A 14,251-nucleotide genomic window follows, 5' to 3' on the forward strand; every position below is an offset into this window, starting at 1 on the left:
CACAATAAACATAAAAACAGACATCAATTATTCAGACAAGTTAAAATCCAGGCAGGTGACCATTTTCAGGGTGGAATTGAGAGTGGTTCATAATTGACTAGATGATCCTCAGGGTCGCTTCCAACTCTGATTCTATGTAGTCATACTGTCCCTTTCATGAACCAAATGATCAGGGCTGTGAGGGGAGTTGTGGTTCACCAGCACCTGTAGGTTCCCCATCCCTGAGCTAGGACATCTGGGCCCTTAATTTTTTTATGTGCCAAAGAGACTCCTCTCTGGATTGTGGTTTCCCCATGTGTAATTTTATCTGTAGAGATGTCTTCTTGTAGTTTGACATCTGTGTCTTCCACATGATATAGGCATGCATCCATCTCTGCAGTCTGTATTTAGTCATTCCTGCTTTTGGGCTTCACCCAGGGACAGTACTCTGTGCAAACACTGGACGTGCACAGAAAAGGGTGTATTGCTGCAGAGGCAGACATGGTAAGCACATCATACATTCGGATTTCAGAAACTTACGATAACCAATGCACACTTCCATTTCCTCCTGTGTAATGTGTTCCTCATCACTTCATTCTTGCATCTAAAAGGTCTGCTTTACAGATGGTTCTGCACCAAGTCCCTGTTCTAAGAGTCTCCTTGACTGGAAGGAGGCAAGCCCACAACCTGTGGCTCCTGCATCTCTGTGAAAGGCAATCCTCCTTTGACTGTGAGTAATTATTCTGTCTCTTTCAGGAGCAATTGAATGATCTGGTCATTTGCAAAACACTAGAATTGCTTGCCCTTGGAGTAGGTGACCCCTTGTGGATAGCTGTTTGCAGCCTTACCAGGAAATAAGTAAGCCCCACTTACTCGGAAGGCTTACTTCTGAGTAGACATGTGTAGAATTGCAATGTGTCAGTAACTTAATGTCCTTGCCCACACAGGAAGGCCCCTGCCAGGGGCACAGGCGAGGGGGCCCTCCCTGCAAAATCGGCTAAAAATATGTCTATAAATAAAAATATTGATTATTGCCTCATAATGAAAGGTTTTTAATAGAGGGTCTTTATTTGATATGTGTGAGGTGAAGTGCAGGAGGAATTGAATGGGTGGGTGGGTGGGTTGGAGGAGAGGCAGAAAGAAGAGCTAATTTGTCCGTGGCTAGGGGGGGGGGGGCAATCTGGACAGTTCTGCCAGGAGCGCAAGATGACCTAGCTACGGCTCTGTGCCCACGTGGTGCATAGTTTTGGGGAAATACTGGTTTGAAGGCTGCCAAACGTATTTAAAACCTCAGAAGGAAGAATCCATGCGTTCTAGAACCACTGGTGGCTCACATGCAAAGTTGCATTAGGATATGAAGGAGGTATCTCTTTCATTGATGCATATCAACGGACGTCTGCGTTTTTGGAATTCAGCTCTGGTGTGTACAGTATTAAGTTTTCAGAACCGCCTGTTCTTTTGCTGGCAGGGAAGGCTTCTTGAGCAAGCAGCCTGGTCTCTGCAAATAGCGTTCCAGGAAAAAAAAGAGACAGTTTTTAAGACTCTGAAGGGAATGGTAAAAAAGACTCAAATCTCTTGTGGGTTATAAAAGCTATAGACACTGTGTTCCATTTTGGCAAATGGTGCAAAATTTCTTCCCCACCCACCTGACTGTGGTGCCATGTAGGTGTTGCACACCACCCCAATCTCCAAGCTGTGCAAGATCCGAAGGTTTGTGTTTCTTTTAAGAATGAGGGAATGACTGTTGGGTCTTTATGATACGGGATTTGTTTACACATATATACAACCTGAGCCTAGGATAGAGGGTCTCGAAGCGTTAGCACTCCAAGAAGGTTTGACTTCTCCCATAGCCACAGCCTTGGATCCAAGCAGAAATTAGCCTCCCTCTGCCTTTCCTCTGCACGATACTTTTGCATCCAACTTCTAGCTTGCATCACTCAGGCCTACAGCCTACCGCCCCCCAAACTCGTAGCGTAAGATCAGCCTGAATATGAAGATATCCTGGTCTGGTCAAATTAAGTTAAATGCCATCTTGCAGAAGCTTGGAAGTCGAGAGGTGCACAAACAGGCTGCAGAAATATTTGCTCAGCTGAGTAAACTTTCCCAGCTGCTCAAGTTCTGACAAACTGAAGTTAATTTTTCTTTTAAAGAAGAAGGTTGGAAACAGGTTGGCTTCTGAAGTCTTCAAGTGCTTTAAGACTTTCAGAGAAACTTTACATTACTGGGTTGTTAATAATTCCAGAAAGGTTTATGAAACTTGACATGGTGTTCATGTAAATAGACCTTAGGTTGCTTGGAAGTGGCCTAAAACGTGTAGCCACTTCTCTCAATACTTTTTATATTCCCCCTCCCCATGGGGATGACCTTGGAGCACACAAAAATCTAATATGTGAACTGCCAACAATTCCTGTGGCCTCTGAATCTGGAAAAATGGATTGGCTTCACTGCAGGAAATATTACTGATGACATCTGTTGTCTGCGCTTGGCACATTACATTTCCCCCATGTCCTCATGAATGGCCAAGATTGCTCTTTAAGATGTTCTGTATTGTGCAAACCTGTCCCCTTAATTTTTTTTTTAATCATGTAATTTTATTGTATATGTTTTGCTTTATGCTTCTCAAGGCTGAGTCTGTACTATTTACAATGGTGATTAGTACAACCATTGATTTTATACTTGAATTTTGCATTTCATGGATTCCACAGATCAAAACAAAATAGAGGTAGGAATCGTGCAAGGCTTCCCTGCTGCCTTTTTCCCATCTTCCTGTGTCCCTAATCTCCTATCCCTCCATGGCTTGACTGTAAAAATCACACAATTTCTTGAATGTACAGGTAAGATGAAGTGACTATCGAAGCAGAGAGAGGGTCTCTCTTCTCCTCCAACATAATGATAATTTAAGGGACGTTGTTCGGGCTATGGAAATGAGAAATTATCCTTCCCTTACAGCTCACAGAAAGGGTTTGGCTATGTGATCACTGTTTTGGCACAATAAGTGCTTATTTGTGTCCCTTTTGGGTTTCTTTATAAAAGGAAAACTGGATTGTTAAGACCACAGTATATGAAAGCCATGTTGGAAAGAACAGCCAGCAGGAGCCCTACCAGTTTTCCCCTATCCTGCTGCTAAAGAACAAAAACGAGTGGTGTGAAGTATGTGTTAGTGTTACATATGTTCAGGTAAAACAAATTCATATGAGAAAAGAGGCATTTTATTTTCTAAATATGTTTCAGACAGAGGAAGGGGGCCCACCTTTCGGTCTTTCTGTTGGAACACTGGATCTGTAATTTGAGAGCTAGGATTGGACAACACACAATAAAATCCCCCCTATGTGCTTTTATGGTTATTGGCAGCGTGCCTCACCAAGGAACTGATATAGTAGCTAGATGATAAGATTTGGGGGCTAATAATTAACATGTAATCAAAGGGCATGCCCGAGGAAGAAAACCTTTGGCAGAATTATTTCTATACCACTCATTAAATTTATGTGCATTTCTTGATGCATCTTTATATTCAGATTATTTGAGCCAGTTTCATATATTAAAAAATGCAAAATAGGTGTGTGTGTGTGTGTGTGTGTATATATATATATATATATATATATATATATATATACACACTAGTGCAAGTGTAGATCAAAAAGACCTGTCACACCACCAGAGGAGTATATTATACATTGTGAGTAATTCTGATCACTTTAAAGAGAGAGACTGGGCTGAACTTGTTTCCTACACTTCCCATCAAGGGCATCTGCACCCACCCCTCCACAATGATCCATAATCCCCCCGATTCTCAACTTTCACATAGAAGAAAGAACAAGTTTCTAACATGTAGAGCCTGAAATATGAGACAAAATGAACAGGTGCTATTCTTCCTAATCTCCCTGTCCCCCTTCAATGTTCTACTTTGTCCCTGCTCCCCTGAAAAAAACACTTCCCACCTTTAGGCTAGCACCAGTTGTATCCATTCCCCCAGGCTTCATGCATTTTCACCCGACAACGGTTTTGTATTATTTTAGTTACAGGTAGGTAGCCGTGTTGGTCTGAGTCGAAGCAAAATAAAAACCATGGAAGCTTAAAACCATGGAAGCACCTGGGATGAATAGAGACATCGGATTCTTATCTCATTATGCATGATCAAGCTTTCTTTAGCACCTCAGCCCAGGACTAATTGCAGCCATCAGCAGCCATTAACACCCATCTACAGGTTTACCACGCCCATCAGCCCATCTCCCATTCCCACCCACCCCCACCACCCTCTGTATATATATAGGGTCTGACACTTCTGTTTCTAGTGTATCTGAAGAAGTGTGCATGCACACGAAAGCTCATACCAAAATATAAACTTAGTTGGTCTTTAAGGTGCTACTGAAGGAATTTTTTTATTTTGTATTATTTTGTTTTACTATGTTTTGTATCCTGCCATTCCTCCAAGGAGTGGCCATCGTTATCTCCGTGAGGAAGATAACAGTCCGTGAGGAAGGCTGGCTGAGAGACCAGGGCGCAACTGGAGATTTGAACCTATGTCTCCCTTGTCCTCCTAACCAAAGTGTGGAGGGACGTGGGGGCCTCCAGAAGTTGCTAGACCCCCCTCCCATCAGCCCTAACCAGCATGGCCAGTGATGAGGGATCCTGGGAGTTGTGTTCCAGCAATGGGCATAGGGTTGCCAGACTCAATAGAGGACAGGACTTCTGTGCCTTTAATTGCCCTGCTCTCTTTTGAGTCTGGAAACCTTAAAGAGAAACCAGCAGACCCTTTGCTTGGAAATTAAACAAAGGGTCTGCTGGTTTCTCTTTAAGGTTTCCAGGCTCAAAAGAGAGCAGGGCAATTAAAGACACAGAAGTCCTGTCCTCTATTGAGTCTGGCAACCCTAAATGGGCAGCACCTGCCCTAACCACTATGTTGGCTCCAAAGAAAACTCGCCTGCTTTGCTCAACCAGTTTTTGTGATCCAGGGAAGCCAAGACTCAGCATAGCACTTCCTTTAAGAGCAGCAAGCCTTGCTTGTAGCAGCTGCATTTTGTGAGGCAAAAGGAGGACGTATCCATTGACCCTTCACTATCTACAGCTGTCGTTCAATTTGCACAACTTACTTCTAAAAGGGGAGGAGCCACCTTTTGTTTTCATAGGGAAATCCTGGCTTGACATGGCAAAACCCTTGGGTAATCAAAAACCATGATTTCAGCATGCCTGCTTCAGGTGTATCATTTGTAATGATGTCGCTGCTGCATTTCGGTCAGGTTCTCGTGTGTTTTGGAGGGATCAGTAGCTTGTGTTGATTGAACTTGGGAAACGGGTCAGTTCACACTTCATGGAGAGTTAGATGTGTAGTTTTGACTCTATGGCTTGCTTAAGAACAAAAGAAGTGTCTTGCTGGATCAAATCAAAGGCCTATCTAGTCCAGCATCTGCTTCTCACTCTCTACCTGAGTTTCCCCAGCCACTCTGGGCAGCTTCCAGCAAAATATATATATATAAAATAAGATATCAGACATTAAAAACTTCCCTGATGCCTTTTAAAAGTCAGATTGTTGTTTATTTCCTTGACATCCGATGGGAGGATGTTCCACAGGGCGGGCGCCACTGCTGAGAAGGCCCTCTGCCTGGTTTGCTGTAATTTTACTTCTTGCAGTGTGTGAACTGTCAGAAGACCCTCAGAGGAGGGCCTCAATGTCTGGGCTGAATGATGGAGGTGGAAACGCTTCTTCGGGTATACTGGGCCAAGGCCGTTTAGGGCTTTAAAGGTCAGCACCAGCACTTTGAATTGTGCTTGGAAACATACTGGGAGCCAGTGAAGAATCTTTAGGACCAGTGTTGTATGGTCTCAATGGCCACTGCCAGTCACCAGTCTAGCTGCCACATTTTGGATTAGTTGTAGTTTCCGAGTTGCCGTCAAAGGTAGCCCCACGTAGAGCGCATTGCAGTAATCCAAGCAGGAGATAACCAGAGCCTGCACCACTCTGGTGAGACAGTCTCTGGGCAGGTAGGGTCTCTCCACCTGTGATTCCCAGCAACTGGTATTCAGAGGCATACTAAAATAGCTCAGTCGCAGAGAATGACTCTTAATCCCAGGGTCGTGGGTTCGAGCCCCACATTAGGTGAAAGATTTCTGCATTGCAGGGGGCTGGACTAGATGACCCCTGTGGCCCCTTCCAACTCTACAATTCGATAATTCAAGTGCCTGGCCTTGGTTTGGAAGCCATACATGCTGCAGACTGCTGCCATTTTCCTCATAACACCCAGGGAAAGTTGCAGCTACATCCAGCCAACTTTGTAGCTGCTGCTCTCGTTAACCTCTGACCCACTGAAAGTACTGATTCTGATCTTTTAACACCCTTTGCAGCCCGGAGGGTAGCAAACTTTAAAGCATGTTTCTTTGCATAAATTCTGGCATTGAGATAATCTGTTAGGGATGCCGCTATGCCTTCCATCTTTATGAGAGATTAAAACAGCAGCTGCGGCAAGGAGTAAGTCTTTTACAACCCCAGCCCTAGGGCTGTGGGATGACTGCTACGTGTATAAATGCACATCTCTCTTGCCCTTGAGGTGGTGGTGGAGAAGGCGTTTATTTGTAAAGGAATCTAGATAGGCTACAAGAGGGTTGGCATGCTTGCTAGATGGGATGTTTAACTAAAACTGACAATATACATGGGGGGGAATCTAATGTGAAACCAGTGGAACAAGTTAATTGTGAAGTCAAATGGCCTGTTGCTTTCAGTGGGACAAGTCCCAGCCAATTTTAAGTGAATTGGGGTTCAAAATGGTATTGGTTTTTGTTTTGTTTTTAATATTTTTATCGGTTGCTGCTGTGAGTAGAGAAGTTGGTTTTAAATAAAATGCTGTTGGGTTTACAGAAGCTATCTTCTATCTAAGACCCAAAGAAAGAGGATGAGAAAAGTATCTAGTCACAAATATTCTTTAGAAATTCTGTGGGAGATGATGGTTAATTTTTAAATAGTATAATTTTTAAATAGTATAACGCGGGTGGCGCTGTGGTCTAAACCACTGAGCCTCTTGGGCTTGCCGAATGGAAGGTTGGCGGTTCGAATCCCCGCGACGGGGTGAGCTCCCGTTGCTTGGTCCCAGCTCCTGCCAACCTAGCAGTTCGAAAGCACGTCAAAGTGCAAGTAGATAAATAGGTACCACTCCGGCGGGAAGGTAAACGGCGTTTCCGTGTGCTACTCTGGTTCGCCAGAAGCGACTTAGTCATGCTGGCAACTGGACTTAACTGTCAGGGGTCCCTTTACCCATAATGAACAGAAGCAACCCTCATTACGAACCTATAATTTTTAATGGTAAGGAATGTGATATGCACTGGGAAGTGTGGGATAACAATGTCATATAATTTCCCGGCAAACCAATTGGAATGAATGCCCAACAAGTAGCAGGCACTGCATAACCTCTCTACAAATTTTGTGCAAAGCAAGTCAGGACGAATGCTCAGTTAAGAGGTTTTCTGGAAGGGACCTCCCTCTCCTGGAAAAATATGAATTGCTTATTTGGTTTTACACTGTGTGTATTTTCAGCCACTGTTGATTATTTCAGAGCTGCTAGGGATTGGATCACAAGCCAGGTGTGCCTGAGCGGCTCTGCACAATGAATACACTGCCAACTTGCATAAAACGGTGGTAATTATATTTTAAAACACCCACTTATAATCGCAGTGGGCAACTCTAGACCCATGTATCAATTGCTAATTAACCCTGTGCCTTGCGTACAATGGAAGCAATTGGTTTTGCTTCCTGCTTCACTGCACACCTCATGCATATGTTAATTGCCCTGGCCCTGTTACTCATCATCTGCTTAATTTGCCCTAATTCAGAAACTTATTTACCTTGAAAATGTATATTGGAACTATGTTTCTCGCTCTCTGTGCCTTCAGAGATACCTGATTCAGAGAAGGAAAGGAAAATAAGAGGGCATACACAGGAAAAGGGAAATGCTGGCTTATTGAAGAGCAGCAAAGCACACAAGACCCAGTGTGCAAGGAGAAAAGACGACCAGAATGAGCTACTGCCTTATTATTCGGAAGTTTAGGTATGAGGGTGCTCTGCTTTTGATGGGTCAATGCAGCTAAAGAAGCGAGGAGATCAGTTTCTTCCTTGGTACACGGTTAGGATTATATGACTCAGCTGCACACTCTCCAAATTTCTCCCAAATATGGATGCCCAACAACAACCCTCTGTTATGAGCTGTAGTAGGAAGAAACGCTTACCTTGCTAGGCAATCCCAGAGAAACGTGAACCTTGGGATAGCAGAACTCTTACTTCTAGAAGGAGAACTAGCATGTTCTTCAGAACTTTCCAAAGAATATAAGGAATGATTAATGTTCTTTAATACGCCTAAGCAATCTTATCGCCATGTTTTTATATATGTAAATGATGAGGGCAGGAAGACAACACACATGCAGCTTCAAAATATCATGGATACTTGTTTTCTTATGTGTAGCTGAGTACTCTGAAGCAGCCCTGAAACCCTTGGGATTGTGTGCTTGTGTTCCAGCTGGAAAGCACCCTCAGAATCTGGAATGTGTCATAAGTGTGCATATGGCTGGTTGGAAGCCTGCATCTCATTTCCCAGAAGAACATCTGTGTCCTAGAACGATTTTGGCAACATCCCGATGAAAGTATGCCGCCTTGTTTCTGAATGGGGATCTCAGCACCTCAATTCTTTCTAGAGTTTCAGCGGGGCATTTACTGAAAAATGTAATGGGGGGTTAAAATGCAGGGTCCTTGAGTACAGCATTGAAAAGCCAGGGCTAAAACTAATTAAATATTGTTCACAATAGTCGCTTGATGTTTCTTAACACTGTCTCCGCCCAAGACTCCACATTCAGGAAAGGATTTGACATGACTTACATGGTAGCTCAGCGCTTGATAAGAACAACTATGGCTGTAAATCTGATTCACCCTTGTTTAAATATTTATCCATTTCCTCCAGTGCAGAAAATTATTATATACTTCAGTTAATTAGGTCTGTGGATTAGTACTGAACAGTGGATTATGATTGTCTTCTCATACAATGGGAACACACTGCATTTCAATTTATTTTTCCATGTCTACACTTCATGGGGATATCATTAGCATTTTTCTTATTATATCCAAGAAATGGGTCCTGCGGTTTCTTATTCCAGCTACTGTATGTTGTCACGGTCCAGAGAAATATAGACCAAAGAGACTAATGTGAGATGAGTTGGCAAATGTGAAATGCATTCTTGGCCAATACTGTAGGTCATTTCCTGCTCAAGGAATGTACTCCTAACTCCTATCTCTTTCGTTGAACTTTTATGGTAGGCTGAGTTTCTCTCTATAGTGACTCTTAACTGTCCACAGACAGGAATGCTTAACATTCCAAGCAAGGTGTTGAGAAAGAATGGCCAGCTACAATATCTTTAATCTACCTGATGCAAAATTGCAGTCTGCATAAAAAAATACACCACCACCCCCAAATAAACAAAGAACATGCAAAAATTATGAAAGACTGATGTTTGCTTTCAGATTTTCAGGAAGCTGGAAATGTTTGTGATTCTGGTTATTTGAGTTAGCCTTTATGATTTTAACAGATAAATCTATGTGATATGCTTGAAGCTGTCCTGTATAGGCAGAGAAAGAGACTTAGCCCTGCTATTAGAATTCATCTCAGGAAAAGGTGGAGGCATGCTACATAAACATTATATTTCTAATTTAGTAGCATAAACCTAGTGCTGGATAGAGGGCTGGCCCCAAGACAGTTTGGCACCTGAAGCAAACCACAAAATGCTGTGCGCACACAAACACACACACACCATAGCTGCCAAGTTATCCCTTTTTTTAAGGGATTTTCCCTTATGCTGAATAGGCTTCCTCGCGAGAAAAGGGAAAACTTGGCAGCTATGCACACACACCCCAGGAAAGAAGGGGGGGGAATGAAAATCTACATCGGGAACAAGAGGGAGAATAGAGATTTACACTGGGAACAAAGATGGGAGGAAACCAGCAACTTCTTCTATTTTCCAAGAGGATGCTGTAGAGGTGGCTTTGGGGGAAGGGCTGCCTCCAAGGAGGATCAGTCCTAGTGAGCCTTCCCTCAGGCACACTTTCCAGTTCACAAAGGAACTTGCTAACTCCTGCAAGCTTCACCTGTGCAGTCCCAAGAGCTGAGAAACAGAGAGTGGGAGTTCAGCATCATGCCTGGCGCAGAGCTTGGCTCAATGTAGCTCAGGGGCAGAGCACATGCTCGGCATGCAGAAGGTCCCAGGTTCAATCCCTGACTTCCCAAGGGTGGATTTGATTTTTGGAGCATATGCAAACATAGCTGCTTGTTTCAAGAATCTGAACTGATGGAATAAGGGAGAAAAGAGATCTCAACTGTATTCAAATAAATGGGTGCGGAAGACAAAAGAAGGCTTTGGTCTAGGGCACTCTAGTCAGAGCTAAGCATTATATAAACAAAATGCCCCCTCTTTCTTTCTTTCCTTGCTGTCAAGGAAAGAAAGACTGCAATCTCATTACCTTGCAAGTGGATCTGTGCAATGGACAGGGCTGCTGGAGAAACCGGAATTCCGAATTAAATATATTTGTGTTTATCACTTTTTTAAAAAGCGTTAAAAACTTCATGCATAGGATAAGACGCACTGTTAAATTTTGCAATAGGAACCCGGGATCAGACCTTTCAGAGTGCTCTTTTCCCGAAAAGGAACCATAGAAAATATGACATGTCGCTTTTTTGTTGTCCTTTTAAAAAAGAAATAGAAATGTGTTTCAGTTTGGAGTCTCTGAAAAACAGAATGTGATCAAAAGCAGAGAGATGGGTTCTCTTTCTCTGATCCTCCCTGCTTTCTTCTTTGTTTTTCAACTCTCCTGCTTCCCTTGCCCATAATTCACTTATTTGGTTCTTATGATCTGATGCTTTCTAATAATGGAGCTGGCCAGATAATCCCTTTTTTTCTGTTTTCTTATTTCCCTAGATAATGCTTCGTCATGCTTCACAGCAAAGTAGGAATTTTAAGCATGGCTTTCCATTTTTACTCAGCACTTCCACTGTCCTGTGAAGTGTCGGCAACTGCCAGCACAAACTACCAGAGGTCGCAGGGATGGCTCGGCAGCTGCTGTTGGGGCTTTTATTTGCTTAACCAGGCATTTCTGAAGTTTCTCAGATGATGCATTTCCAAGATGACCTGAGAGATGAGATGGGGCACTAGCCAGTCTCGGTTTCAATGCTTTAGGTCCCTTGAAAACTAGGGTGTTAGCTGTTGCAGAGAACAATAAGTCCATTTCTGCCAAAGATTTGCACTGTTAGGCGGCCAAGTTTTCAGCAGACTGAGAAATGAGGCCGCATTTAAGATTTCCCACCAGTGGGAGGTATGTATAGGCCACCAATCTATATTGGGTGTAGTGCAAGACAAAGGAGAGCTGCAAAGTTAGCTGGATCTGTGCTAATGTGGTCTCTTGAAAGGAAGGGGGGGAGAAACTTGGCTCAAATTTCTTTGCAAAACACTTTCCCCCCCCCAGCTCTGAGAATTGAAAAGGATCTGATTAAAATGTATCCGATTGACTATATTTTCATGACAGCAGTGAGGCGGGCAATTTGTTTCCTTCCCCCATCTTTAATGAGCACCGTTTAGACAGCTTTGTACTGACTTTTTGGCACAGCTTTTGGATCCACAGGGTAGACTCAGAAGCAGCCTTGTTTCTATTAGTTATAAGAATTTTCGTTTTGTGGATAGTTATTTCACCATAGCTGGGACCCTACCTCAGTTATTCTCCTGACCAGTTATTCTCCTGACCTTCCTCAATACAATTCTCTTATACTGAATGAAGAAAAGAGGAAGGTTCTGCAAATATGTGTCGTGTGGCAATTGTCTGCTGCCCGGAACTATACCCTCCAACATTGCCCTGAAACACCCAGGACCCATGAGCCTGAGGTTCTCCATCTCTGCTTCCCCTCCTCTTGCCTCAACAATATTATCTCTCCTTCTCTGGCTCCCTTTACAACACATATTATGCTTGAAATGGTAGTGGCCCAGGGGCAATGGCGGTGGTGGCACAGTTAAATCCTAGGCAGCCTTATGGCTGGTGGAAGAAGGGGGCAGCAGAAAGCACCATCTGGCAACGATAACTGAGGCCTACATCAATGTCTGAAACCTTGCCCAGTGTGCAGCCTTAGTGTATAATCCATGCCGTTTGTGCCCTGAGGCCCCTTTGAAGTATTGACTTTAGAACTAGTTCCACAGAGAGTTACCCTGAAAAGACAATAGACCGTTGGGGAAGAACGTGATTATCCATAAACTCATCTTTATTTTCAGCTTGCTTTATGGCTCAGTCTCCAGAAGTAGTCCCTTATGGCGTAGTGTTGTTGTTGTTTTTCCAAAGGAGAAGAATAGGATGGCAAAGCAAATTGAAGGGTTGTTATTATAGGATACGTGACTTATTTTAAAACACCCTCCTTGTTCTGCTCTCTTGCATGCAGCACAGCTTACAGAGAAACAGTGGGAGATGGCCAAATAAATCGATAGCTTGCCTCGCCTTCTACCTTTCATTGCTGTGTGTCGGCAACAAAGCCACCATTCAGACGCAAACATCTGCCTTGGTCTGTTGCCCCCTGAGTAATTCCAAAAACAATGGCCAAGCGCCCTTCATTGATCATTATTGATGAGCCCTTATTACAGAACTGTGGAAGGTTTGCATTACTTCACTTCAAACTGCATATTTCTTCTTGGGGGGGGGTTCAATGGATGCAGAACATTTCAGCACTTGTCTGTGTGTATGTGTACACATGCATGCACACATCCAGTTTTGTACATACTTTTAGGCATAATTTGTTTTTTAAACAATTATTTTCTTGGCTTTTAAACAACTACAATAACCATTAAACACTAGCAGCACATCTAATGGTGTTTGTTTTATCCATCGTCTCTAAACATACACTTACACATTCAAACATATTATTTAACGTAACCCCTCCACTGAGAATGTTGACCGGTTGGTATAAGAAGGCCTTGATTTTGGTCATTAACATAGTTAAATAAAAGGAGTCCACATTTCTTGGAAGGTGTCATTCTTCATTATACCGTTATCTGTGTTTTAATTCTAACCCATGAAGACACATGCCATAATACATTGGTTAGTCCTTAAGGTGCTACATTTTTTTGACCTGGTCAAGCATCCCTTGCAGTGACCATTCCCCCTCCCAAAGCCACAATTCCCAGAGTCCCCTGTGAAGAGGGATTGACTGTGAAACTGCTCTGGGAATTATAGCTCAGGAAGAGGAATAAAGATCTCTTAACAACTTGTGAGGCCCCAAAATTAACTACAGCTCCCAGAATTCTTTGAGGGAGGCCATGGCTGTTCAGAGTGGCATTACAGTGCTGTAAATGTATTGTGTGAACATGGCCCTCATTATGTTTTAGTTCCTTCCAGAATAGTTTGCCGAAAGCGCTCTGTGTGAGGCAATGGCTGTTGCTGCACTACCTCCCTGTGGTGACGAATTCCATACAATATAACCAGTGGGTTTTTTCTTGGGGGGACACATACTCCTAAACATTTTGTGAATCTTTGTACTTTTGTCCATTTACTGTATTTATTTTCCCCGATTTGAACTATAAAATAGTGGTTTTCTTGAGTCAAAATGACAATGACAAACTTAGTTGGTCTCTAAGGTGCTACTGGAAGGAATTTTTTTATTTTATTTTGAGAGCTGAAGTGTGAGGAAAGAGCAGAGGTTGAATGTGAAGAGGTTGAACTTTGAACAGTGAGCTTCTACTTCTATTCAGTAATGTTGCCAAACTGCTTCTTTCAGTGCAGTGGGGCCCCTTTTAAATGTAATTTTAAATTTAATCAGCTTGAGGACCAGCACCACCACAATAACAGCACTTCTGAACGGAGAGGTCTGTGGACTGTGAGCTTCCTTTTAGGTGGTCCACGTTGTGTCTGCACTAAATATTCACACTGATTTGCAATTGTATTTTCATCGCATCTTTTATTATGCCATATTGCAATTTGAACTCTACAGTGTTCAAGTTCTGATAAGAGAAAGAAAAGAAGCAATAAGAATACGAATTAAGAAAACATGCAACATCTAGTGTGGCACACTACAATTGATACGACAGGCAGGAAAATCATCATGTGGTCCACCAAGACCCTCGGCAATTTTCAAGTGGTCTGAGAGGGAGGAGTTTGGGAAGCACTGTGTTGAAATGCAGAGGGTGTGGTGTTTTAACTCTCCAGTGTGGAGACTACGTTCAGCATTAAAAAAGAGAAGGAAAAAACCTGATGTCTCCAAACCTTCCTGTTTACCAA

This window comes from Zootoca vivipara, chromosome 5 (genome assembly GCF_963506605.1).
Source record: "Zootoca vivipara chromosome 5, rZooViv1.1, whole genome shotgun sequence".
In the NCBI taxonomy this organism is placed as follows: Eukaryota; Metazoa; Chordata; class Lepidosauria; order Squamata; family Lacertidae; genus Zootoca; species Zootoca vivipara.